Source organism: Pseudonaja textilis, chromosome 5, assembly GCF_049901715.1.
Source record: "Pseudonaja textilis isolate UNSWEBS1 chromosome 5, rPseTex1.2, whole genome shotgun sequence".
Classification (NCBI taxonomy): Eukaryota; Metazoa; Chordata; class Lepidosauria; order Squamata; family Elapidae; genus Pseudonaja; species Pseudonaja textilis.
Window position 1 is genome coordinate 15,662,557 of NC_141994.1, and position 26,318 is coordinate 15,688,874.

The 26,318-nt window shown below is 42.4% G+C and overlaps 1 pseudogene; it reads right to left on the reverse strand.

Moving 5' to 3' along the window:
* Positions 1–15,007: 15,007 nt before the first annotated feature.
* On the reverse strand, positions 15,008–16,210 carry LOC148125546 (endogenous retrovirus group K member 8 Gag polyprotein-like; annotated as a pseudogene).
* Positions 16,211–26,318: the final 10,108 nt, after the last annotated feature.

Below are 26,318 nucleotides of genomic sequence, written 5' to 3' on the forward strand. Positions count from 1 at the left end.
ACAGGAAGACAGAGCTGGAAAGCAGGTTAGTGGGGTGGGAAGAGAATGGGGATTTTACAGTATCCTTCTCCTGCCACTCCCATCAAGCCATGCCCACAGAACCGGTAGTAAAAAAATTTGAATCCCACCACTGGTGAATATGAATTGAAAATAATCCATCTTTGCTGTCATTGCTGAAAGCCAGTTTGGCGTAGTGGATAAGGCATCACGCTAGAAACCAGCACACTGGGTTCAGGGCTGGGCTGCTGGGGGTTCGGAAGGGTTCAGGAGAGCCCCTAGCTAAGATTCTGTGCAGTTCGGAGAACCCCCAAATCTCACTCCCGCCCACCCCGCCCCTCCCAGGAGCCCCTGCACTGCCCGTTTTGGACGCAGGTAAGTGCAGGGTGCGTAGGGAAACTTGGGGAGGGTGAAAAATGGGCCTCCCGGAAGTTCGTGAAGGTCGGAAATGGGCCTGTTTCCAGCTTCCAGAGAGCCTCCGGAGCCCAGGGAGGCCGTTTTCTTCTCCCGCCGTGGTGCACGATGCCGACGAGGCCATGCCCACCATGGCCACACCCACCCTGCCGGAAATGACTCCAAATAACAAAATTGGATCCGGGAAAACACAGAGATTTTATTGTTAAGCTGTTTGCAAAGAGCGGTAGGATCTCAGCTGACCTCAATATGAAGTTTGAGCCAAGAACCACACCTTAAGATTTCCATGCATTTCATTTTATCGTTTTTCTATCCCAACGCCCCCCCCCATGCCCCTCCTACATCGACCCAGTGACCAAAATCAGGCAATCCGAAACGCCAGCATCATCTCTTCAACACCTTCCAATGACCACCCATCACATATTTTGCCAACATGGCTTTTTCTTATCTTACTTGGCATTAAGGACTGTCCCTTCAGCAGGGCCTCTTTCTAACTGTCTGAGAACAAAGAAGTATCTATTCCTAACGCCACACTTATTACATATTAATGTTACATTCAACACATCTTCTTTCTAGCCATCTTAAAACAACATAATGATTATATAAAATCACAATGTGCCAAGATTAAACTTAAGCAGATGCTTTGAAAAAACAAAATCTAACTTCAATTGTTCAAGGAAGTTAGGGTAATGTTTATCTTCTCCTATTGTCCTCCTAATTGATCACTTTGGCCTTTTGTTATGTATGTGTGAACTGCCTTGACAGCTTGAGATATGTACCAATTCCTGGAGGAAATAGGGGTGGCATTACTTGATGCAGGAAGATGTAATTGATTGCAGATACAAGTTTAACAATGAGTAAATGCATTAGAGAATATATTTACAAAAGGATTACATCAAGATAGCAAATGTCTATAGAGCAACTATCTTCTTAATGCTCTACTATATTATCCTCTTCACCTACATTTTATTTTTGAATTTTCTTATTTCTAACAACCCAGCAACCGGGTGGAGAACCCTTTGCTAAAATTTTTGAAGCCCACTCCTGACCGGGTTCTAATCCTGCCTTAGGTATAAACCCAACTGGATGACTTGGGCCAGTCACTTTCTCCAGCCCCAGGAAGGAGGCAATGACAAATCACTTCTGGAATCTTGCCCAGAGTCAGCACTGACTCAAAGGAACACATGCATAAACCCACAACCACTGCTGTTATTCTATGTTGTGCCTTGGTATGTTTTGTTGTCACCAGCAGGATCTCAGCGAAGATTAGATCTTGCTAGACCCCAGGCTGACCCCCTTCTTCCCCTAAACTTTCTCCTGTTCTCTCCTTCCAGCATTCATCCTTCTCAAGGTGGTGTTTCTGTCTTACCTCTCTGGCCACCTGCTTGTTTACGGAAAGTCAACATAAGCAGAAGGGTGTGAAAAAGACACTTTCAGCATGCTTTGTTATGCCATAATCCCTGCTGGGAATGGGATAAAAGTTCTGAGCTATAACAGCAGACCTGCCATCTGAGCATCTCTTCTCAATCCAAAGGGAATTAAAACTGAAAAAGGAGAGAAATGGGTTGGAAAAGTGCAGTCAGGTGACCTAACACCTGTCAATGTTATACAGTAAGCTTTGAAATACAACCGAGGATAGTTTTTCCATCGTCAACATCAGAATGGTGCAGAAGGAGAGAGAACTAGTAGCTCTGAGTGAATTAATTCCTCAGACTAAAAAGAACTGATTGAAATTGTAATTATCAATGTAAACATAAAGAAACTACAGTACTTAAAGTTTTTTATATCAAGCCAATCTTGTCCTCAAAGAAATAGACTTTTTTTTTTAAAAAAAGGAGTTCTCTGAACTGTTTGTCAGCTTATGTTTTTTTAAAAAATTGCTTTCTTTCAAGCTCCTGAAGAAGAAATTTGATTAATTGAAGTAATGCTCTATGCATATGCAAGGGAAGGTACCTCAGTGAGAATAAATTCCAGGTAATGACTGGAAAATTCAGAAGGACTGCTATTTTATTAACAAAACATGAAAGAAAGAAAATAATGGTGCAAAAGAAACCATTTGGGGAAAACAAAGAACCACCATTGTTTGAAATAAAGATCGGTTGTGACAGGACACAAAAATTCACTCTAGTCAAAAAGGGGAATTAATTCCTAGTAGTTTTAGCATGTGCAAGCTGTACAATAATTTAGTTTAGTTTACTTTATTATCATTGCACCTCGTACAACGAAATCAAACACCATCTTCAGTGTACATCATGACCATGAAAATGAACACAAACATACATCCTTCACCCTCCACACATTAAACCGAAAACCCCCAACACTGCACCAACACTGCACTATACAGCAGAATTCAAAAGAGCTACTGCCCTGGGATAGAAGCTGTTTTTCAGCCTTTTTGTCCTTGTTTTTATTATTCTGCACCATCTGCCAGATGGTAATAGTTAAAAAAAAAAGGGGGTTCCCAGGATGAGATGGATCTTTGAGAATGTTTTGAACTTTCTTAAGGCAGCAGGAGCTATAAAGCTCTTCCAAAGAGGGGAGAGGGCAACCAATGATCTTCTGGGCAATGATGTTAACCAATAGGAGTTCTTTATGGGTTCTGAGGCAACGTGGTTCATCCAATAGATCAGGGGTGTCAAACTCATGGCCCATGAGCCAGATGCATCACATGCTGGCCACACCCACTCCCATTTAGGAAAGAGGGAAAAAGTCATGTTATGTCATGTGACAACAATGGGATGCCGCAAGTTTGACATCCCTGCAGTAGATGATTGAAAATTCTGATCTGGACTCAACTTGCTGCTGTTCTCTTCTCTACTTCATAATATGTAGAATTCATATTATTTCAGCTGAAAGGAGAAACTAATTTACTCCTATTACGGAACATCACTTCTTTGAATTTCTCATGAGGAATGCTTCTAATTCACTGAAAAACATTTCCCAGGATACAGTATATTGTTTCCATTATTATTCCTGACTGCATAGCCTGAAAAGCTATAGCTTCATCTATTTTAAATCGACAATTTCTCACAGATACAAGCTCATGCACAGAATTCAGCACTTTTGAAGCAAATTCTTTTTGATGTTAAAGATATTGCATAGTCTACCTTTCCTCTAGCGTATCTACAGCGATAATTAAACCTGAATCTGGATTCTTGCTTAAGTTGTACATTACTTTGCTGGAGTAAGCTAAGCGGCAATAGATTGAAGGGCAACCATAAATTATACAATAGCGCATTAATAGGTTGGCGACTTCCTAATTTCCCCCCGGAATACTCATATTTCTCATGATGCATGGACAGAGTACCAGTGATGTAATGTTATTATTTCAGTGGTACTTGAAGAATTACCCAACCCAAATAAAAATAAATGCAACTGGAATAGATATAGAATTTTCATTCCTGTTAGAAAGTTTTGGGGGATGACAGAAAGTTAAGGCACAATTCAATGGTTTTGTCTCCTGCATTTGATAGGTTGGATTGTCGTCATATGACAACTATGACCTGGATAACTGAGAATCTCCATAGATGATAGGTTGGACTATTTTTTTCCTTTTGTGTAAAAATGATGGAAAGAAGGAATTACCTAGTTCTTCTTTTTCTCTGTTGCCCATCATTCTCTTGCCATCTTCTCCCATTAGTGCAGGGATCTGCAATCTGTGGCTCTGGAGCTGCATGCGGCTCTTTTGGCCCTCTGGCTGTGGCTTCCTGTTGGCTGATCCCACCACTGGCTGGCCCCTCCCCCCCGTCACTCCTTACCTGGTCTGAGAAAGTAAGCGTGATGGCAGGGAATGGAGACTCACTCCATATTCCAGAGCAGGAGGTGGCTGGGTGAGAGGGAATGGATGTCAAGTTGGCCACGCCCACCCAGTCACACCAATTGTTAAATTATTGGCTCCCAGTGTTTTCTTTTCTGTGGGAAACGAGTCCAAATGGCTCTCTGAGTGTTTAAGGTTGCAGACCCCTGCATTAGTGGATCTATCATTTCATTGACTATTCTTATTCCTTACATATTGAAAAACTGAGAGCATTTATTGCAAATCTTAGTTCATTCTGAGCCTTTATTTCCACACTGGAAGCCACCCTACCTGATTTCTGGTTCTTCACCTGCTGCATTCCTGAGGGCTGGAGGATGATTGACTCCAGAAATCTTCAGTATCAGGATTGGGATCAAAAGGATCTGCAACCCATCTTTCATTGCTAGTATTGGTGCTTGTTTGGAGGCGGGGCTGGTCTTCGTTGTTTTGGGATTGCAAAAATATCTGGCATTGATCCTCTTTTAAGGAAGATATTGCTACGCAATAACCTAACCCATATTAACAAGTGTGGGTCTACTACAACTTTCCACAGCCAACTTGCCACTGCCAACTGCCATGGCCGACTCACGTCAGCCAACTCATCACAGTCAACTTACTGTGGCCAACTCACCATAGAACAATTCACCATGGCCAACTTGCCAGGGACAAGTCACCGTAGGACAAGAGTTACAAAGTCGAAGAAATAGTGGAATAGAATCATTAAAGAAAGGATGCCAAATGAAATGTGAGTGACAAAAATTAAAATATTTTAAAAACTATTTTAAATAATTAAATTGATTTATTGAATTGTCCTGTAATGAGTTGTCCTGCAGTGAGTTGACTGTGGCAAGTTGGCTTCGGCAAATTGGCTGCAGAGACTTGTCCCATTTCGACAAGGGTAGTTTCTCTGCTCTTGTGTTCTTCTGAAGACCCATAGTACAGCATTGCTACAACTAGATCGTTAGGCAGGGATGCAATTCAACTGGTATAACAGCCGGTTCGGTGAGTGCACATGCACGTCAGTGGTGGGATTCAAATTTTTTTACTACCGGTTCTGTGGGCGTGGCTTGGTGGGCGTGGCAGGGGAAGGATACTGTAAAATTTCCAATCAGAGGTGGTGTTTGCCAGTTCTCTGAACTGCTCAAAATTTCCACTACCGGTTCTCCAGAACTGATCAGAACCTTCTGAATATCACCTCTGGTGCATGTGCTCCACGCTTAAAAAACCAAATACTTAGCTTCAGCTGCAGCTGAAGAAAAGAGCTGAGGTGCAGCAAACTGCTCTGCCGCGTGAATCAGCTGTGCTCCAGGGGCGGGATTCAATTTTTTTAAAAAAACGGTTTTGTGGGCATGGCTTAGTTTGGTGGGCATTGCTTGGTGGTCATGTGACTGGGTGGACATGGCTTGGTGGTCATGTTATTGTCTGGGTGTGGCCAACTCAATATCTCTCACATCAAGGCACACATCTCCTCACCTGGCCTCTCATGACTGTGGGGATGCTGCAACAGTCGTAAGTGTGAAAAATGGTCATATGTCACTTTTTTCAGTGCCATTGTAACATTGAATGGTCACTCCACACAACCAAAGTACCAGCAAAGGAGGGGGAAAAAACTCCAAGTTTAGTCCTGCCAAGAATGTAATAAGGGTTAACAGAGAGGCAGTTTCTGTAAGCAACACCAGCATGTTTCCTTCCTGCCTTCCTTACAGGATTAGGCCAGTAATTTCTTCTAACAACCGGTTCTCCAAACTGCTTAGAATGTTAACAACCAGTTCTAGTGAATAGGTGCGAACTGGTAGAATCCCATCTCTGCTGTGCTCTAACAAAAGACAGGGAAGAGGAGAGGCAGGCAGGCCCACTTGCTCGTCGGAATGAGCTGGTTCAGAGCCAGCTGATCGTTGGAACAAGAGGTTCTTTCAAACTAGTCCGAACCATAGAATCTCACCTCTGTCTTTAGGATGACAGCAGTAGACAGGATTGGCTGGGAGAGAGCATGCCCACAACAACCCGAAACGCTCAAAAAGTACCTAACTTTTCTCACCACTGGACATCTGGATCTTTCACCTCTGATGTAAGTGGAACTGGGGTGGAAGAGATTTTGCTCATCTTACACCTCCGATCCTGCCTGTTTAAGGGCAAAGCACTTCTTTAACATTAGAACAGCTGAGGATGAATTAAACATGTCTCTCTTGGGCTGGCAAATGAAATAAAGGCAACTTCATGGGACACTGCAGAAAAAAAATATATATTGTTATCCTTTAGTAATAAACAGCTGTCAGGGAAGAAATACTTTATAATGGAATATTTTTTTTATCTTTATTCTGAACAATTTTACTTTTCAGAAGAATGAAGCAGAAATGTTAATTGTACGGCATGCTTGGTGTCTTATGTTGTGCTTAAATATTAATGTCCTCCTTGTACAATATGTTATTAATAATGTATGGATATGCCATACGTTGCCATCATTTTTAAAGGTGACATGAAGAAAATGTTCAAAACCAGAAAATGTGTATTGACTTAATGTCTTTTTTTGTTTTGTTAACAGCTAAGTGAGTCAAACTTTCTCTTAGATCTTTTCTGGCAATTTTCATTAGACACTGATGTCAAACCAAGGAAATGTTAGAACAGAGAGGAAGAAGTGGACATGAAAGACAGATTCATTTTCTCTTTCCTCTGTTTGATCCTTAAAGATGTGAGGCCCAATCTTGCCAGCTGCCAGCTGCTATTAACTGAGTATTTGAACTTGACCCAGCGTGAGTGTAACACGCAGCATTGATTGGATTGACATGGAACATGTCTCCACCAAGTCTCTGGATTGCATGTTACCCAACCCAGGACTGGCACCAAAGTGATTTGGGAAAAGTATTACTGATTACCTTGCCCCAAAGTACCATAAGGGACATGGTAGCTCAGTGGCTAAGATGCTGAGTTTGTCGATCAGAAAGTTCAGTGGTTCGAATCTCTAGTGCCACGTAACAAAGTGAACTCCCGTTACTTGTTCCAGCTTCTGCCAATCTAACAGTTCGAAAGCATGTAAAAATAAAAGTACAAAAATAGGGACCATTTTGGTGAGAAGGTAACAGCGTTCCATGTGCCTTTGGCGTTTAGTCATGCCGGCCACATGACCACAGAGACATCTTCGGACAGCGCTGACTCTTTGGCTTTGAAACGAAGATGAGCACTGCCCCCTAGAGCCGGAAACGACTAGCACAAATGTGTGAGGGGAACCTTTACCTTTAAAGTACCATAAATAATATATGCCCTGCAAAGGGAAGGTGTTCAATTTCAACTTAAATGCATAAGAACCATGAAAACATTTTGTAAATTGCATTGCTTAGGATAGCAATCCTAGTCCTAACTGCCATCACAAACCAAGGCTACCTGTATGAGTGCTCTAGATTCTTCCAGAAAACACCCAATCTTTATTAAATCACAACAACGGCAATGAGAACAGATTTTATATTAATTCAAATGAGGGTTACATGATGCTCTGAACATGTTATAATGGGGAGATACTTAGGAAATTAAAGAATATGCAATGCTTCTATCCAGCTAGTTTATGGCATTTCATTCTAGTTCCTTCCAATTTTTTATTCCCCTATTCTCTAGATCAGTGGGTGGGGGGGGGGCATACTCAAGGCTCATGGGGTAGATCTGGCCTGAGGGGTGTTTAGGTCCAACCCACGGGACTGGCCTGGAGACAGCGAAGGACCAGCCCATGGTGCCTCTGCCAGTGAAAACGAAGCTTGGGAAAGCTGTGTGTGGCTCTCCCAAGCTCCGTTTTGGCTGCAACAGCCTCCTGCAGCCCTCTGCAAGCAAAAATGGAACTCAGCAGGCCTCCTGGGCTCCGTTTTCACTGGCAGAGGGCTGCAGGAAGCTATCACAGCTGAAAACAGAGGCTGGGAGGGTCATGTGGACCACGGGACGTTGACCTGGCCATGTCCACCCTGGCCACCTCCACCCCCACCATGCCCACTCAGTTCCCTGAGGTCAAACACAAACCCTGATGTGGCCCTCAAAGAAATCAAGTTTGACACCCCTGCTCTAGACAGTGCCTAGCTTGTTCCACAAATCTATTTTTTTGTCCAAACTTTGAACTTCTTTCAAACCCGTTGATGTAATACTTTTATCATGGGAAAGAGATGATGCTATTTTGGCTGTGTAAGAATGGAGGCTCCCCTCTGAACTTCCAAGAGATTAAATAATTTTCCTTTCCTTCTTCTAATTGCATCAACTTATCTCAAAAAGCAACACAACACAAAATGTTGCGCTCAAATCAACCTTGCAACGGTTCAGCAAATCTCTTATTCAGTGCTGGGAGGCTGCTTGATAAGACACAGTATGAGTTCCTTGCTCTCTCTGCTTTTAGCATTAACAGTTACTGTATGATTAATATGATTCCTAAATTATAACTGCTCCTGCTCATTATGTGACCCTGACTGATTGCTTCCCAACTTATTAAGCAAACCTAGTGGGAAGAAAGTATAATAAAGATATCCTTTCCAATTACTAGAGTAGTATAAATGGTGAAATCCCTCACACATTCGGGTCCCCATGGAGGGCTACGTTAGAAAGAAAAAAATGATACTTAGCTTACCCTGTTAGATCCCCTCTTTTTTTTTTCCTCTATAAAAAACCCCAAATGATTCAGATTAACCCCATCACTGTTCATTTACCTTAACCATACAGAGCTGATTTCATGTAAACTTGACCAAATGATTTTTCTTTACTGTAGTAGCCTCTTTTTTATCTTTCTTTTTTCTTTTCCTGGGCAGGAAAAGAAACAGCCAGGCTTCCTCCTTTGAATACAGATTCATGAGGTCAATTGAACATGAGCCAGCGGTGTGCAGCCGCCGCCAAAATAGCTAATACAATCCTTGGCTGTATAAAGGGAGGCATAGAATCAAAATCATGTGAAGTATTAGTACTGCTTTATAAATTCTTAGTAAGGCCACACCTGGAATACCGCATCCAGTTTTGGTCACCACATTACAAAACAGATGTTGAGACTTTGGGAAAAGCGCAACTAGGATGATTTTAAAGCCTTGGAGACAAAAACATGAAGAACAGTTGCAAGAATTGGGTATGGCTAGACTAGAGAAAAGAAGGAGTAGGTTGACATCATAATAATATTCCAGTCTTTGAGGGGCTGCCACAAAGAAGAGGGGGGTCAACTTATTTTCCAAAGCACCAGCAAGGCAAGGCAAGAAATAATGATGGAAACTAATCAAGGTGAGAAAGAACCACGAATTAAGAAGAAACTTCCTAATAGTGAGAACAATTAACCAGTGAAACAGCTTGCCATAAAAATTTTAGATACTTCATCACTGGACGTTTCTGAGACCAGACTGGACATCTCCCTGTCTGAAATGGCCTAGGGTCTTCTGTTTGAGCAGAAGAGCTTCAAGAACCCTTCCAGCTCTACTCTGATTATGATTCTGAGTTGTTATGCTGTCTTTAAATCCACCCTCCTCCTTCATCCTTTTTTATGGAGGCATATCAATGATTTTAGGGTGAATCTCTACAATTCCTGCTCTATCTGCTTAAATGTGCATCTGAATTCATGGTGTCTGTATCCTGATCTGGCCCTACTTCAATAGGCTAACCATTTCAAGCATAAGTGTACCAACGTGCCTACCGTCCCTGTCCTATTGCTTCTTTTATTTTTCTTATATGTACCCATTTCATGTATTCATAACTATGTATATACTTATGCCTATTATCTTGTGATTGACAAATCAAATTAATTAATTAATTAATTAAAATAAAAATCTTGATTCACGTCCAGTCAATATCAAAAGCTTTTCTGTTGAGTAACATGTAGAAAACAACTAATAGCCATAACATTTTAAAAAAAATAACAAAATGGGAGGACATTTTCAGGCAAAACTCTATGGAGATAATGTCTGTCAAGCTTCCAGAAGATGCACTGGTAAATGCAGAAGAAATTTTAAAACAAAAAGGAAGTCACATTTTTGTTTGATTGTTAGATTGACAGAAACAGGGAAATGTATTTTGAAAGATCAACTTAACATTCGATTTATGCTGATTTTGCCTTGGTCTGTCTTTGTTCAACAAACGGAACAGAAGTGACAAGATAGGCTCAAAGCTTAGAGACGCCTCACTGAGAAAGGGAATGATTGTGACCAGCTCAAAGGAGGGGAGATATGATTATATGCCTTAAAAAGACCAAAACAAACCTTCTCTGGATTCACAAATATCTCTTCTGGGGAAAAGATTGGGGCCTTTGAATAAAAAGCTGGTCTACAACTTCAATCCAGGTTTGGTCTAGGGCAGGGGTGTCAAACTCACGGATCCAGTCCATGGGGTACTTAGATCTGTCCCATGGGGCTGCCCTGGAAACAATGAAGGACCGGCCCACAGTGCTTCTACCAGCTAAAACAGGCTCCTGTGTGGTGGTCTCTCATGAAAAGAAGACACTACGCAAAGTTGTCTTGGGATGAGAGCGCAGAGAGAACTCCGAAACCCTCTTTTATTAGAAGCAATCTTTGTTAACGTAGCAATTTTGTTAACGTCCTATCACAAATGCATTACATCACACAACATGCACTGATCATTCGCATAAAGCATACAAGGCTGCAGAGTTTAAGTTTGCTACAGTTCTGGTTAAGAAATGGCAACAATTTGTCTTTGCTCCTTGCTCCGTGTTCCAGCCAACCACCAGAAGGCTCCGTTGTCCTAGCACGTACACAAAGAACAAAGAATCATAGTTCCCACATCTCCCCTGTTTTTCCTTTTTAAGAGACAGGGAGTGTTTTAGTCCGAACAACAGTCTTTGTCAGGCGCGTAGGCAAGAGTGCTGTGCATGCTGATGTTATCCACGGCGTTCGTGACTTCTTCAACCATCACAAACATCTTGTCCTCGTCTGGGTCGTCACAGGTTGGCTCTCCTATCTCATCTTCAGATGGCAGTGGTTCATATGTGTTAGTTATTTGTTGATTCCAGAGAGCCATTACCTGCGCAGTGGCTTTTTTCTCAGCCAAGAGGGATAAACTGTTAGAAATAGTGCGTACAAAGATGGGTAATACACAAGGCAATACAACACATCCCGCAGCAATCATACCAATGAGCGCTACAATAGCTTGCAAACCAGGCAATTTTGGGAACCAGGATCTAAACATGTCTCTAAAATCAAGACCTATCCATGTTTGTACAGGTACATGCGCAACCTTGATCATTCTATCAGTAATTTGTTGGATAACTTTTCCGCTATCATCTACCTCAATTTTCAATACAATATAACCATATGGGTCACGTCCGGTACCGTCGATACCAAGACCTAAAAAATGATATCGTACCCCCTTAGATTCAGATAAGTGAGTGTACAAGCAAATGGGATTACATTTGTCAGTGGTACATGAAGTAGAGCTTGATTTAACAGTGATATTAATATTTTGAGGGCCTCTTATTTGAGCAGAGTCAATAGGTGGGGTGTACCAGTAGTTGTAAACAGTGGTGGCCTCCACGTTAGTCCCGGACACCTTTTGAAAGAGATATTTCTTTTCCTGTAGATAAGATCTCTGCCAGCTGTGTGAGCCACAGGTAACTCCTGCAGCATCGTTAGGACCTTGACCTTTGCTGATGGCAAGGCAAGCATCAAAGCATACTGAGGTGTTGGTACCCCCCCCAAGTGACATTATGGGTTATGTACCCATTTTTTGTTTGACTGGTAGAGAACATTCCTGCAAGATCCGAACTGGAGCCACCTTTGTATGTGTAGACATATAGGGATGCTGTAATGGGTCCCACTGCCTTGAGCTCATAGCACTGAATGCCTTCAGCAGTGTAACATCGCGCATATTGAGTGTTGTTATGCAGACAAGGGGAGACCATCGTGGAGTTGCACTCAGGCTTCAAGGTATGATAGATCAGGGTGGATTGGGTTTTCGTTCCGCTGCGAGTAGTTTTGATGCAGGCGTCGCAGGAGGATGGGGTGGCTGTCGTATCGGCAGGAACGATGTGGAAACCCAGGAGGCAAATGATGAATGCAGTGGGCAGCTTCATGATGCTGATGTAGGCAAGGCTCGTTTGGGTAGAAAAGGCCTCACTTGTCGTCCGGGGACCCAGGTGGTGGCGTTGTTGTAGGAAACAGCCGCGTACCCTCGTCCCCAGGTTATAAGTTCAGCTGGCCCGTGCCATGTGGGATCTGGCAACTGTCGAAAGTAGACTGGAGGTCTAGGAGCATCCTTGGATGGAGAGCAAAAGATTCGAGAGGCAGCAGAAGAAGCAGGTGTGCCAGACTCATTCAGGAAAATCAGTGTAAATAAGCACAAGTTAAGCTTGTTTTGCAGCGTGGGTCGCCCTGGGGTGAGTTTCCCCATCGAGTTTTGAACTTTGTCAAGAGCATTCTTTAGGGTCAGATTGGCTCTTTCTACTATGGCCTGCCCTTGAGAATTGTATGGAATGCCAAATTTGTGCAAAATGCCCCATTGTTTACAAAAGGTAGCAAAGTTGGTACTAGTATAGGCGGGGCCATTATCAGTTTTTAATTCCAAGGGCTTTCCCAGGCATGCAAATGACCGGATGCAGTGGTTAATGACATGTTTTGTGGTCTCTCCTCTTTGCGGGGAGGCCATGATGAACCCTGAGTATGTGTCCACTGAAACATGGATATATTTCCATGGTGCAAAAGGCGCATACTGGGTTACATCCATTTGCCAAATCTGGCAGGCTTTTAAGCCTCTGAGATTTACTCCCATTGGCAGGGCAGGGGCTTGCTTGCTGCAAGTAGGGCATTGTTGAATAATTGCAGCAGCCTCTTGGGCGGTGATTTGGAATTCCTTCATAAGGAATTCCTTTTATTTTGCTGAAAATAGTTATGACTGTCCCAAGGGGTTAGGGGAGAAAGAGAGAAAGTGGATAGAATAGTAGCAGCGGATGCGGCTGAGTAACTTTGGTGCGCCATTGCCCTTCTGAAAACCAGGCACAGGCACCATATTGCTTCCCTCCATCTGCATATATAGTGATCGCAGAGGGAATGGGGGCTGTGGATTCTATTAATTGCCAATTAAAAGGAACCAGCTTAAGTAAATTAAGCCGGTCATCTGCAGGGAGATGGCAGGAAATAGTCACCGGCCATTCTCCCATTACAATTTGTAATGACTCTGAATTCAATAGCGTTACCTCCCAATCGGACAATGACATGGGGACATATAGTACAGAGGGTCCAATAGCCATTAGGGCTTTACAACATTGACGCCCTTTGTGAATAAGTATAGAGAAGAGCAAAGGTTTGGGGTTAATGGATTTACAAGGGGTATGAGGCAGATGTATCCATTCTAGGATGAGAAGTTTAGAGAGACTTTGAGCAAGAATTGCAGTAGGTAGCTGAGGTGTATTGAGCAAGATTAAGGAAATAGGAGCATTGTTGTGACATCAGTCGACCCACTTTTTCTGCATAATGTGCTGAATGGGTGATTTTCAATTGATGATCTGTAAGGGTAATTTTATCCCCTGGAGTGGTTCCTCCCTTTAATGCATCAAACAGGGGGCTGAGCATGTGTGTAGTGATGCCAAAATAGGGACGGGTCCAATTAATAGCCCCTAAATATTGTTGTAATTGTACGAGGGATGTGGTGCGGGGCAGGGCTAATGCTGGTAAAACTGATGCAGAATAAGCCTGCATTAGCTTATGTCCTAGATATTGAAAAGGATGTCGTGTTTGAACCTTTTCCGGGGCTATGTGTAAACCACCTTGGTATAGCAAGGTGATAAGGTTGTCCAGGGTAGCGGCAACTGTGCCTTCCGGACCGGGGGCACCTATGAGAATGTCATCCATATAGTGGTAGACTAGAAATTGTGGGTGTTGTGTTCTATAGGGCTGAAGGGTTTGATTAACATAGTATTGGCACATTGTAGGGCTGTTGAGCATGCCTTGAGGCAATACTTTCCATTGATATCGTTTAGTGGGATGAGAATTGTTAGGTTGGTGAATAGTAAAGGCAAAGAGTTTGCAGTCTTCCGCATGAAGGGGGATAGAAAAGAAACAGTCCTTGAGGTCAATGACAACGACGTCATAGTTAGTGGGAATAAGGTTGGGATTAGGTAAGCCACATTGGAGTGAGCCCATGGGTTGTATGATGGAGTTGACAGCCCTTAAATCATGCAAAATGCACCATTTTCCAGATTTTTTCTTTATAACAAACACCGGAGTGTTGTATGGGCTAAGCGACGGCTCGATATGATCATATTGTAATTGTTCAGCTGTTAATTGCTGCAATGCAAGCAATTTATTTGCTGGCAACGGCCATTGATCAACCCGAACAGGAATGTCCGTGGTTAAGGTCAAGCGAAGGGGAAGAGGGTGAGTCATTCTAGCTGCAATTTAGCACCAAATTGAGAGAGCAAGTCCCTCCCCCACAAATTCGTGTGAAGGGGGAGGATGACGGGCTTTATTTGTGCAGTCCCTGTGAGGTTTTCAGAAGTCACAGGGAGCCAAAACTTACTGATGCGAACTGTTTGAATTCCTCCTACACCTCTTACTGATGGGGAGGTCTCTGTTTCCCAGTCTGTAGGCCACTCGTCAGAGCGTATCACCGAGACGTCAGCACCAGAGTCCAGAAGACCGGTGAAGCAGCGACCTTTGATTAAAGCCAAGAGTGTGGGCTTAGTTTCGGTGATAGATCTAGTGAGGGCAAGCACATCAGAGGGAAGTTGCGGTACCATGATCATTTTTGCTACGACATCACCCTTTTGTAACTTCGTTGGAAGAGTGGATAGCACAGAAAGGTTAATGGCTGAGAGTTTTGAGGAAGGATAAAGCAGACCGGGAACCACAGAGATTCCTTTGAGGAGGGCATGAGGGTGAGATTGTATAAGAGCAGTTTTATCGGAGGAGAAGGAGGCAGAAGGAGGAAGCTGTGCGCTGACAGAGAGTGGTAGATGGGGAAAGGATATGAGCACATCTTCTGCCACTGATAATTCATACACAGTGGATGGTATATGGGCAGCCTTGGGAGAGGGGCTAGCTGCCGGCCCCTCTACTCGTTTCCCGAGGGTTCAGTTTTTGATCGACATTGATTAGCCCAATGATAGCCTTTCTTACATTTCGGGCAGACTGTTTTTGGTCGAACATCTCTACTGGTGGAGGGCTTTGCTGCCCCCCCCTGCCGGGGGCTCGACATTATGATTTAAAATGGCCAGGCTTCCCACAATTGTAACAATTACCAGATGGCTTATTACCTCTGGTGATAGCTGCAGCCATCATTTCGGAAGTGTATTGGTGTGTTCCCACCACCCTGCAGGCTTGTAGGAATTGGGCTAGAGTGGCATCTGGAGAATTAATCAAAGGAGTAAGCAAGGTTTTACAGTCTGCATTAGCGTTCTCATATGCCAATTTAAGAAGAATTTCCTGCCAAGCCGCCTCATTTGTAATTTGCCTTTGTAGGGCCATTTGGAGGTGTTCAATAAAATTGGCATAGGGTTCATTGGAATTTTGTAGAATTTTTGCAAAAGATTGTGTGGAGGTATGAGGGTCATCCAAGCGAGAGAGAGCAAGCAGAGCGGCTTGTGCAGAAAGGTTAAGAGCATTAATAGGGCTATTATATTGAGCTGCGGGAGCAGCAAAGGCACCCTCTCCTGCCAGTTCATTTGCGGTAAGATTCGGATTTTGAGCTGCCAATAGGCGACAATGATGGAGAAACTCCGATTGCCATACAACAAATTGAGTCCCTGTTAGAGTCATATGAAAAAGGCTATGCCAATCAGCTGGGATCATTATATGGGCGTTAGCCATCATTCTAAATAATCCCATCGTAAATGGAGCCTGAATACCATACATTTGTACAGCTTGTTTGATATCCTTGATTGATTTAACAGGGATGGGTTCCCAGTGCGGGACGTTTTGTCCCTGCGCATTCTGTGCATAAACTAACGGGAACGCCGATGGGCAGTCGGAGTGATCTAACTCACCAGTTCTAACTCCTGCAGCGATGGCGGCATGAACTGTGCCCATAGGAGGGGGTAAGGCAGGAGAGGAAGGCACAGAAGGGAGAGCAAGAGAAGAAGAAGAGGGATTGGGTGAGGGGGGGTCAGGAGAAGGGGGGGAGGTTTACCAACCTCATTTGCCTCCGGGGGTGCAGTCGGTTTAAGAGACACAGGCACCACAGCAGGGGGCAAGAGTTGTACAGCAGGATTCACATAGGGAGGGGGTCCAGCAAGAGGGCCAAGTAGGGGTTGCTCTAGAGAGGAGAGAGACTCAAAAACCACCCTCCAAGCAATTAATATAGACGAAGGGGCCCTAGGACTTGCATGAAGGTATTTTCCAATCTCCTTCCATACTGTAGTTTTGATACTGCCTTTAGCCGGATAAGAAGGGCAGTGTTGCCAAATGTATTCTAGGAGTTCCTCAATAGAGGTTTTTGGGAGGGGGGCATGAAGGGAGCCCCCCTTTTTAAAGGTAAAAAAATTTCGTTTGGTCAATTCTCTGATTTCCTGAATGTGAGCTGCCTGCTCCTTAGAGAATCTACCACCCATACTCACGAGGGATCCGTTGTCGCCAGCAATTCAAGCGGATGAGGTGCACCAAGTCTATTCCAGATGATGAGAATGGGTGTGCCAAAGACGTATCTCTTTTGAGTGGATCACGTCGGGGTCACCAGTTGTGGTGGTCTCTCATGAAAAGAAGACACTACGCAAAGTTGTCTTGGGATGAGAGCGCAGAGAGAACTCCGAAACCCTCTTTTATTAGAAGCAATCTTTGTTAACGTAGCAATTTTGTTAATGTCCTATCACAAACGCATTACATCACACAACATGCACTGATCATTCTCATAAAGCATACAAGAATGCAGAGTTTAAGTTTGCTACAGTTCTGGTTAAGAAATGGCAACAATTTGTCCTTGCTTCTTGCTCCTTGCTCCGTGTTCCAGCCAACCAGACTCTGTTGTCCTAGCACGTACACAAAGAACAAAGAATCATAGTTCCCACACTCCTGAGCTCTGTTTCTGGTTGCCATGGCCTCCTGTAACCCTCTGCCAGTCGAAATGGAGATCAGGAGGGCTGAGCTCCATTTTCACTGGTAGGGGGTTGCAGGAGGCCTCTGCAGCCGGAAATGGAGCTCAGGAACCTGTTTTTGCTTGGGCCACCAAAGGTGCCCCCAACAGGAGTGATGTTACCCTGGCCACACACCCCGGTCAAACACAACCCTGATGTGGCTCTCAGTGAAATCGAGTTTGACACCCCTGGTTTAGGGTATGGCATTGAAACAGTGTTAGTCATCCTAATGAATGCCCCCTTTTGAGAATTAGATGTGAAAGTGTTTCCATTTGGGGTTGGCAACTTTGGGTGTTACTGATCATGCTATCTTGCTTCGTTAGTATGGGAGATACAACTGGAAGGTACATACAGGGAACCTGAGGAGATAATAAAACTGGCCTATAAATCCTGAATGATGATTTTCGGAAAGATTCCACTTTCTTATTTTATTGCCTTTGTCAATGCTATGTGTGCCATCCTTGTGAAATAAATGATAGCTTGGATATTTTAGAAACAGACTCACTGAAATGAGAATTGATTGGAAGAGCAAAGATTATAGGGTAGGATAATTAATCAGAAAGTTCTCAATATACAAACAGAAAGAAATCCTCTTTCATTTCACCAAAGCTCTTCAAATATGCCTTCTCGGATGAGCAAAATCAACAAAGCTAGAAGAACAACCTGTATAAAACTATGTTAAAAGTTTCATCTCCCTTCTCCTCTCCACAACTGTGTTTGGAAATACCAAGTAAAATGCTTTGTGTGATTCAAAGGTGAATATATATGAGTCACTCAGTTTTTCTTTCTCTGTTTTACCTGTCTAGTCCTGTAGTGTATTTTCCATATATTGGAAAGCTTTTGAAGAACTGTGACAATGTTTTTCAGATCATCTTCTTTCAGCAGTGTCAGGGTAATGATAATTTAACAACTGACCAGCTGCTGTAAGGTTGTAACGTTGTAATACTGTAATGATGATTCAATGGTAGCGATAAGTCAGCAGGGTTATTTGACTGCTAACGCTTTAAGAGGCTGTAATATAGGAGAGGCCCTGTGGGGGCATATCTCTCTCTCCATTTGTGCTTCTGTGGTGGTTCTGATTGCTGATTACTGTTTGTTCAAGGCCTGTATCAAAGTATTGTATGTATATATGCTTTTGTAGGGATAAAACCAGTGGTGGGATGCTGCCGGTGTAACAACCGGTTCGCTAATTGCGTGCTTCGCATGCCTGACGCGTGTTGTGCGTGCGCACATAGCTTTCAAAATTACTTACCTTCGATGTTACTTCAGGGAAGTAACACAGCTGAGGCGCAGCAATCCACTCTGCCGCACAAATCAGCTGAGCAGATATAGGTGAGTACAGTGCAGGGGTGGGCAGGTGGGCCCACATGATCGTCAGAGCGAACCAGTTCGGAGCCAGCTGATCATCGGAGCTAGGGGTTCATCTGAACTCATCCAAACCAGCAGAATCCCACCCCAGGATAAAACCACCATATGTAAAGACAACCTGTGCGTGGTATTTGCTCCTGGGTTGCCTCACCTAGTCAAACTGTGTGCACTCTGAGAAGCAGCCTTCAAAATTGCCAACTGGAGCTGAAACTTGATTTGACAGAAGTTGTGGGTGCTCCAACAGTGAAGGTTTTTAAGGTGCCTTCCAACTCTGACACCCAAATGCCACACCAATTAGTTCAATGGAATTCTCATTTACCAAAATATATCTCTGGGAGACTCGATTTGATTCTAGAGTCAGTCAAAACTAAATGACTTCTGTCTTTTATATACTATACTTGGGTTTTAGATCGATCTCTCTCAATCAATTTTTGCCCTAAAAAAGCAACATTTTTCTTTATACATAAATAACACAGCAGGGAGACCTAAGACCTTTTTATCCTGTATCCTTGATAACACAATTTAATCATATTGAAACTATGGAGTCCTGCCAGGCAACAGTTCTACATTCACTTAGTTCCTTTCAGAATTTTCTCAGTTCTTGCAAGTTGCAGCTGAGCAGCCATGCCTGGTTTGATAAAGAAAACAAAAGTTAAGTAAAAGTTCTTTACATTTTAAATGATTTGATCACTGAACTGGAGTCGTTGTTCAAGTTGCTTTGGGTTTAACCTATTCAGTTGATGAATAACATTTTGGATATCTGATTTTCTGACGGCCTTCTTCCATTATTCAGCAATGATTTATGTAAATGCTTCAGTTGGGGAGAAAAACTTGAATGTCATTAATTTAAATTGCTTACTTCCAATATGTACTTTAATTTATTTATTTTATATGACTACACTCAATAGCTCTCAGTTACGGGAGAAATCAGATCATTTTTCAGTTTTCATTTTAAAATTCTGAGGACCTTCCATCATCAACCATTCTAATCAATTACTTCATTAATAAAAAGCAAAATAATAATGATAATAATAATCCAATATCAAAAAGAGCAGACAAATGGTCCTCAAAGGCTGCAATTAAAATTATACACCTTTCAAATGTTTTAATTACTTTGAAATGAATGAATTTCACCTCCACTTTATTACAACATAATGTGATCTCTTGTGGAGGCAAAACAGTATCTTAGACCAATTTTTATATTAATTCATTTGGTTTCTGTTTTTTAGATTGCAACTCGTTTAGCCAAGCCATCAGGACTGTGAAGCTGTGAAAAGCAAAATAAAGAATTTGAATCTGAGGGGTTTGCCTACAAAACAGAATAATGTTCAAGTAAGTATTGCTTTATCTGGATTTCATCTTTCCATAGCCTTCCTCACTGCTTTTTCTAGACTGGATCTCTACTCTGATTTTTCTAGAGAAGTATTTCCAAAGCTTGGCAGCATCTAGATATATGGATTTGCTAATGGGGAATTCAGGGAGTTAAAGTCCGAGTATCTTCAAACGGCCAATGCTGAGAAACATTGCCTTAGAGCCCTTAGACCCGTGATGGCAAACCTATGGCACGTGTGCCGCAGGTGGCACACAGAGCCATTTGTGCTGGCATGTGAGCCGCAGGCAAACTTACCTCACTGTGCATGTGTGTCCCTCACAGCTGATTTTCAGCTGGTTTGAGGCCTTTTTTGGCCTCCCAGAGGCTTGAAAAAACCTCTGCAGGCTTTGCAGCCCGAATAATAGGCCCATTTCATTACTTCCTATAATACTGGAAGTGACAAAACGGGCCTATTATTCGTCCTGCAGAGGCTTTTTTCAAGCCTCTGGGAGGCTGAAAAAGGCCTCAAACTGGCCAAAAATCAGCTGTGAGGCTCAGTGCAGGTAAGGGGGTGGTGGGGGGAGGGGGAGGCATGAGGGCACGCATTGCCTTCTGGGTGCTGGCACGCGAGCGCGCGAACTCCAGTGTGCACACAATTTTTGGCACAGGAGTCCAAAAAGGTTAGCCACCACTGGCATAGACTGTCCTCTAATTCAGATGTAACAAGAAGCCATGGATGTATGAGAATGCTCCAGGAATGAAGCATCCATTTTTGTTATAAAATAACCAATTTCTCATGACACCCTTGCACAATGAACGACTTATTGAAGTTTAAATTAGTATAAGCTACAGATAGGTTATGGTTTCAAAGTATGATGATCTAGAACAGGAGTGTCAAACTCGCATTGTCATGGTGGTGTCACATGACATATTGGGACTTTTTTCTCCTTTGCTAAAGGGTGGGGCCAGCATGTGACACATCTGGGAGTTTGTTCCCCCTGATCTAGAAGAAAGATGTTTTCTCATTTCGGGGTAGGATTCAGGAAAGCTCTAAGCATGAATCTGGCACTGTCTTCTCATCCAGAAAATGAAGCAAAAGAATGGCTATTGCTAATTAGAATTGTCCCTATGGATCAGTCTCATGTCCTCCAGATGACTAACTTCTTTCAGGCAAGCCAGAATAGTCAAGGAATGTAGAATAGTAGTTCAAAAGTTCTGGAGGGCATCACAGCGCCTATCTTGAGTTTCTTTAATTTAAAAAATATATTTGTGTTTAGTGGTATCACCTATTTTCAAGAAGCTTGATAGTACAACAGGTGGAAATGGAACAGCCTAGAACTGTTTTTGTTTCATATAATGTATTTGAAGTTTAGCTTATTTGTTCTTTTGAAATCTTGAAATATTAAGTGGTTACAAGCCACTACCTTCTGGAATAACTACATGTGCTAGAAATACTACAAGTTTCCTTTTAAACTGTAGGAATTAATCCATTATGACAGCAACATTGGTAGTGATACCAACAAGTAGTAGTGAGCTGTGAAGGGAGGAAGAGTGATTATATTTATTTAGTTAGAAAAGAGACTCCATGAGTTATTTCCAAAATTACAAAGACTTGCAGCTTAAAAGGGCAAGCTGCTGAGATACGAAACCAAACTGTTTAACATTCCAACTATTCTAGCGATTTGTTTTGGAGAATGAACACATCGTTTTATTCCATTATCTAATTCTAGTATTTAAGAGCTCAAGGCTATCATGGGGGCTGCAAACACATCCTTCATAACATGCATGAAGTGTTGAGTTGGGTTGAATGAACACCCAACATACATATGCACATATATGATCGAAATTTTAGATCCCTTCTGCTGACATCAGCCAAATCGTAGATTCCTTCCGCAGATTTCAACTTTGTTTATTTTATTCTAGCTTAGGAAAAATATTTCTAAATATTATGGGAAATATCTTGTTCAGACAGATCTCTTTAGTCCCTCAACCAAAAAGCAATTTGACACATCTATCTGATTTGAAATTCCTTTAAAGTTTGTTTTTAAAAATACATTTGGAGAGAGATTCCCATGGAAGTCCATATCTGAATATTTCAAGCAATCTCTGAATGTAGAATTTTTATTGGAGAATAAGCTGCAAAGTTACAGTAGATATATTTTTAATATAGGAATCAACACCATGTTTTTTTTCACTCTCTTCTTTAATGAGTAGCATTTAACATTAATTTCAAGTGAAAATGTATAAAGAGCTATTATCACTGTAATTGTTCCCATGATACCTCTGGATCGCATGGTCTTTTACGTACAATTTTCAAAACTATCTCCAGGTTTAACAGCATTGCAGAGAGAATGGAGAGATCAGAAATGTTAAGATTTGCTGATGGCATGCAGACATAAATGTCACCTTTCACACACTATTCTTTAATAATGACCCATAGGGAAATAATTCTGCTCTTATGTTAGAGGCAACTTAAAGAGACACAGTGGCTTAGTGGCTAAGTTGCTGAGCTTGCTGATCAGAAAGGTCAGCAGTTTGGTGGTTCGAATCCCTAGCGCCGCGTAATGGAGTGAGCTCCCATTATTTGTCCCAGCTTCTGCTAACCTAGCAGTTCGAAAGCACATAAAAATGCAAGTAAAAAAAATAGGTTCCACTTTGGTGGGAAGGGAACATTGCATTCCGTGCAACTTCGATGTTTAGTCATGCCGGCCACATGACCACGGAGACATCTTCGAACAGTGCTGGCTCTTCGGCTTTGTAACAGAGATGAGCACCGCCCCCTAGAGCTGGAAATGACTAGTACATATGTGTGAGGGGAACCTTTACCTTTACCTTTAAAGGTTGGGCAACACAATTTCATCTTCATTATTGCTTGAAAGGTACAGCCTCTAATATTTCAGCAAGAGATTTTGCTCTGAAGCCACAGAAAACTTTCAAGTGCCACATTGACTCGATGAATTTTCATGGGCTGAATTCAATAGGCAACAGTTCATAAAAAATTATACTAAGATAGGATGCAGTGAATGACAAGGAATTTTCTAGATAATCAATCAACCAATCAGAATAGACGTGGACAGGACCTTGGAGGTCTTCTAGTCCAACCCCACCCTGCTCAAGCAGGAGACTCTATACCATTTCAGACAAGTGGCTGTGTGCTGTCTCTTCTTAAAAACAACCAGTGTTGAAGCACCCACAACTTCTGGAGGCAAGCTGTTCCACTGGTTAATTGTTTTCACCGATTGGACGTTTCTCCTGAATTCCAGGTTGCTTCTCTCCTTGATTGTTTTCCATCTATCATTTCTTGCGCGCATGGAGACTTGGGGAGGGCAAAAAACGGGCCTCCCAGAAGTTTGGAAAGGTTGGAAATGGGCCCGTTTCTGGCTTCCAGAGAGCCTCCAGAGCCCAAGAGGCCCATTTTTTGCCCTCCTGGAGGCTTGAGAAAAGCCTCCAGAGCCCAGGGAGAGCAAATATCCCCCCTCACACCGCTGTGGTGCAGGAGGCCGATTAGATCACGCCCACTATGGCTACACCCACCTAGCAACTGGGCAGAGAACCCTTTGCTAAAGTTCTTGAAGCTCACCCCTGGATGAGTGCGAACAAAACAGTGAAACATTCAGAGAAATGGTAATCTTTTCGCCAGCCCCTTTTTATTTTTATTTATTTTGATTTGTCAATCGCTTACAAAATAATAGGTATAAGTATATACATAGTTATGAATACATAAAATGGATACATAAAAGAAAAATAAAAGAAACAATAGGACAGGGACAGTAGGCACGTTGGTGCACTTATGCACGCCCCCTACAAACCTCTTAGGAAAGGGGTGAGGTCAATAGTAGACAGTCTAAGGTTAAAGTTTTGGGGGTTTGGGGAAGAAACCACAGAGTCAGGTAGAGTATTCCAGACACTGACCACTCTGTTGCTGGAGTTGTGTTTCCTGCAATCAAGTTTGGTGCGGTTAACCTTGAGTACACATCTATTGTGTACTCTTGCGTTGTTATGGTTGAAGCTGAAGTATTCATTGACAGGTAAGTCATTGCAATGTATGATTTTATATACCATACTTGGATCAGACCGAAGACGGTGTAATTCAAAGTTTTCTAGGTCTAGAATTTAAAGTCTGGTGGCATAAGGTATTCTACAATGAGAAGAGGAGTGGAGAACTCTTCTTGTGAAATATTTCTGAACTTTCTCAACTATGCTAATATCAGATACAATGTCAGATAATATCAGATAATAATACAATATCAGATACCCTTCTAAAGCTGCTTTCCATGATTCCTGCTAAGGAATCCCTAGAATTGTTTTCTTAAACTACAGGAGGAAAGAGGCAGCAGAGAAACCTTATAATTACAGGACTTAATTACAAGACTTAACTTGGGAACTGTGTGATCCAGATCACATGCAGTTTAGGGATTCATGCAGCACAGCAGTACAAGGAAAGTGTTGGAGAAAACACACAATTCTGAGTGTATATCTTTCATTTGTCTCACTAACGCTTGCTTGCAACTAGATCTTATGTATCTTGGCTCCATGCATGTGTGTGGCTTAGATGATGAAATCCTGAAATCTGTAACATAGTGTCGGGGTCCAAATGCAGTAGGGGAAAGTCAGGTTCCCTCCAGCAAGGGTTTTTCCAAGGCCTCATTTTTCCAAAATAACAGCAATACAAATAGGTTTATAATTTCGGTGAATACTGAGTGATGGCCTGATGTTGTTATAAATCACTAATAAGGCTTCGATGACAAACAAAATAGCATCATTCGTCATATATTTATTTATTATATTTATATCTTTCTGCAATCCAGTTAAGGATTTTCAGAGGTTCACAGATAAAAGACATATATTTCTAAAAATTCCATAGCAAATTTTTTTAAAACAAAATAGATGTGCCAATAAATAAGAATATTTGTAGCTCAGGGTTGAAATGAGGGAGTCTTCGGTGCTCTCTGAGCTTGGTTGTTTTTATGCAGATCTTTCATTATCCAAACTCCCTCTCCTTAGTAGCACTGATGATATAACTTATTTGGGTAATGAAAGGTGTGCATAAAATCAATCAAGCTCAGTGAGTACCAAGGACCCATAAAAAAAAAACCCTACAAAAGAAAAATAAGTTGAGTTGGTTCCCAAATACTCTATGAAGTGACTCTGTTTTAAGTTGTTTGTAGAAGACAGGGAGCAAACTATTCTAATTTTAACTGGGAGACTGTTTCATACCATGAAGCAGCCCTTCACTCTTCCTTATGGGGTCTATGATAACTTGCCTCAGCCAACTTGCCCAAGCCAATGGCCAACTTGCTGCGGCCAAGTCGGCATAGGCAACTCACCATGGCCAATTCACCCCAGCCAACTCACCACGGCCAACTTGCTGCAGCCAACTCAGCATAGGCAACTCACCATGGCCAATTCACCCCAGCCAACTCATGATGGCCAACTTGCTGCGGCCAACTTAGCATAGGCAACTCACCATGGCCAATTCACCCCAGCCAACTCATGATGGCCAACTTGCTGCAGCCAACTCAGCATAGGCAACTCACCATGGCCAATTCACCACAGCCAACTCACGATGGCCAACTTGCTGCGGCCAATTCACCACAGCCAACTCACCATGGCCAACTTGCTGCGGCCAACTCAGCATAGGCAACTCACCATGGCCAATTCACCATAGCCAACTCATGATGGCCAACTCACCCTGACCAACTTGCCATGGGATAACTCTCTGTGGGATAAGATTTACTCTAATATTGAAGAAATAATAGAATAGAATCATTAAAGAAAGAATGCCAAAGGGGGGACAAAATGAAATGTGAATGACAAAAATTAAATCAATTTTTTAATTATTTTAAATAATTATATTGAAATTGTTGAGTTGTCCTATGTCCTATGTCTAGTCCTGTGGTGAGTTGGCCATGGCGAGTTGTTCCAATCTGCCCTTATGCCCCCAAGGTGGTGGACCCTGATCTGCTTCTCTTTTGAGGTCATACAGATTGGGCCAATTCTAACTGGAAAATTATCAGGCTTTTATGGTGAGCCAGATCAGGAAACAAATCCCACAACAGACACTAGAAGTCTACTTGATTGATACAGTAACAGAGCTTTGAAAGCTTAGAAGTCATCCAAGTCATGGTTGTCCCAAAAGGTGCTTTTTTTTCAAGAAGCAACTGGACTTTCTGGTTTGCTTTGAAGATATTTCGCTTCTCATTCAAAGAAGTTTCTGAAGAAGGTTCTTTGGATCAGAAGCGAAACGTCTTCAAAGGAAAAACAGAAAATCCTCTTGAAAAAAGCACCTTTGGGACTTTAGTTTCTTTCTCACACTTTCTTGTTTTCCTGGTTTAGACTCATATTTTACTCATGCTCATCACATAACTTCCCCAAGGTCATCTCTACACAGGACCATAGTCTTGAAGATAATCTGATGC